Consider the following 2784-nt stretch of genomic DNA (forward strand, 5'->3'; position numbering starts at 1 on the left):
TACTTCAATGCTCATTAACCTCCGAAGACTCGCGACCCACTCTTATTTCCTCTTGCAGTCGGGCCATACACTTTCGCAGAACTCAAGGATAGGGCAACTTACAGACAGATAAGGTTTTCAAAATTTGCTCTCTTTGCATTCGAAATGGCTCTTGACCCATATGGTTAAGAGTTGGGCACATCCGATGAATCGTCCCTCGCCTTTACGCCGACAGAAATTCAAGGATCTGAAGGTTTCAGCTAAGATGGATGGGGCCGGATTGATGTTCCTTGTCACCTGATCAAAGAAATCTATGACTGATACCTCCACATGACCTAGAACCTTCGAAAAAATCACTAAGCCATAGATTGCCATCACGAAAGCTAGGAGACCTTGTTCATCCTCCATGTGTTTTTTAATATATCCGTTCAAGAAACTCCACGGAAGGCATTTTGTGTCTCCTTTCTTCTTCAGGTGCTGATCCACTTCTACCGTAGTCATTCCTAACAACTTGGTCAACTTTCGCTAGTGTCCCGTCTTCTGGGCCCTTCAATAGATCCTGTCATACTGCATGTGATCTATCCGGAGTAGAGAGGAGTACTCTTCTATGGTAGGAGTCATATCCACCTTGTTAAAGACAAAGCAACGGTATGAAGGATCCCAAAACTGGACGATGGCTCGGAGCATCTGGTCATCAATAGGTACATATATGAGCCATGCAATGTGTCCATACTTGCTCTGAAAATTGTCTCGGTGAGCATGCCTCCATTGTTCTCAAATTCCTATCATCTTTGTGAAGTCATTCTGCTGAAGGTCCAAGTGAACTCTCTCGAGTAAAGTTGGGATATGTCCTTCGGTCAAACAGTCTCCTTTTTCTTGTTGAATCTGCCCCATCTGTAACTCTATCTCATAGTCATTTCTGTATATGTTGAGTGGACTTGCTGATGACAATGCCATGGATGTAACCGGGATATCTTAAGTTAGATGTTGTGTAGCCAATATTTCTCCTATATGCAATTACAATGCATGCAAATGAACATGTAACATGCACATGACAAGCAAAATAAACTTAAGTTAGTATGGTAAAAAGAAAGAATGGAGTGTTAAAAATAATGAGAGAATAATAAGCAATATCATGGGTATTACTGTCTACTCCACGATACTTTATTATCTCGTGGCAAAATTTAAAATAGAGGGAGTGGAAGAAATTCCTTCATGTGTACCTATTTATAGGGGATACTCTCACTGGTATGGTCCTACCTAGGGTTAAGTTGCTCTTGGTATTCTATATGCTGAGCTGGGTTTATAAACAGAGCTAAGGTTCCCAAATCGTTCTTCACTGTCGTCCACGTGGACTAGTAAGGCACCCCGGTCCTCACCCATTACAGGCTTCAAATGGACTAGGTTCGATTTGAGTGGGAGTCTTCACTAGCCTGTGTGGAGGTTATCACCTCATGAGAGCGTAGCTACTCAACTCCCTCATAGAAAGGACATAATCCGGGTGGAGGGTTTATGCATGAATGCAAAAATGTGCTGTGTGTGTGAAGGAAAACATCGAATTCGGAGTAACAATCTCACATCCCTCTATCTTAAATCCCCCACAATTATTAAAAGCAATAAAGTAACAAGTGTGAAATAAACAAATGCACTAAACAAAATATGTAGAACAAATCATCAACACTAAGGAAACATCGAATTATTTAAAGCCTTGGATAACCTATTGTTATTTAATGGTTCGACTCTCAGAAGTCCCCAATGGAGTCACCAACTGTCGTAACGTGCGGGTCCGAGAACCCGACCGCCTGACGTGATGTGAAAACTCACTAAAAACTATTTAGGAATTATTAGAAGTCGCCACCAATCCTTTTTTTTTTACTAGGTGCGATTGGCCACCTAATGACTCGATTCTAATCGACAAGGCTTTAAATTGATTTTAAGTCCGCCAAAGAGAACCTTAAACTGGTCTACGATTTTCTAGATATAGGCTCGAGAGTACGGTTACGCTTGGGAAAGGATTAGCACCCTCGGGGCACCCGTTCCATGAACGGTACCATTTTTTAGATTATCCTATTAGGCTTTAATTTTAAGTTCACTATATTTTCTTTGTTATTATTCTCTTATTTTATCTCCTATTTAACCTAAAATGGAATGCAAATGTGAGGTAAGATGAAGTGCATGGCGTGGGATAAAAACGTCAGACAAATAACCTTTTATCGAGAACGTTCTCCCGGATCCGTCCATCATACTGGTGGGATCCGGGGTGTTCTCTCACCTAGGGAATTATCCGATAAACTCGCCTTTGCAAATTTAACGAATAATTCCCATCATCGGGGTCATCATACGTTTTTCTTTAAAAATAATGTTTTCGTGTATAATGAACCTAATTCGGGCAAAAGCCTTTTATTAAAGATATTTCTCGAGGCCTCCCATCATACTGGTGGGACCTGGGACCACCTTTTCACCTAAAGAACTTTTCGAGGAATACCCGTCTTTGCAAGATCCTCGAAAGATCCCATCATCGGGGCTTAAACTCAAAAACAAAAATATTTATATGCAATGATATGATGCAATATATATATATATATATGCTATGCTAACACAATTATCTATTATTATTTTTCTTTTTTTGTCATTTATTATTATTTAATTATTATTTTCATTTTATTTTATTTTTTATTATTGTATTTTCTATTTTATTTCTTATTATTATTTTTTATACTTTACATTTTTTATTCTAAGCTCTTATATTTTCCTTTTATGATTCCATGTTATTTTAGTGAACAAAAATTTTATTTATTATTATTT

This window comes from Theobroma cacao, chromosome 9 (assembly GCF_000208745.1).
Source record: "Theobroma cacao cultivar B97-61/B2 chromosome 9, Criollo_cocoa_genome_V2, whole genome shotgun sequence".
Classification (NCBI taxonomy): Eukaryota; Viridiplantae; Streptophyta; class Magnoliopsida; order Malvales; family Malvaceae; genus Theobroma; species Theobroma cacao.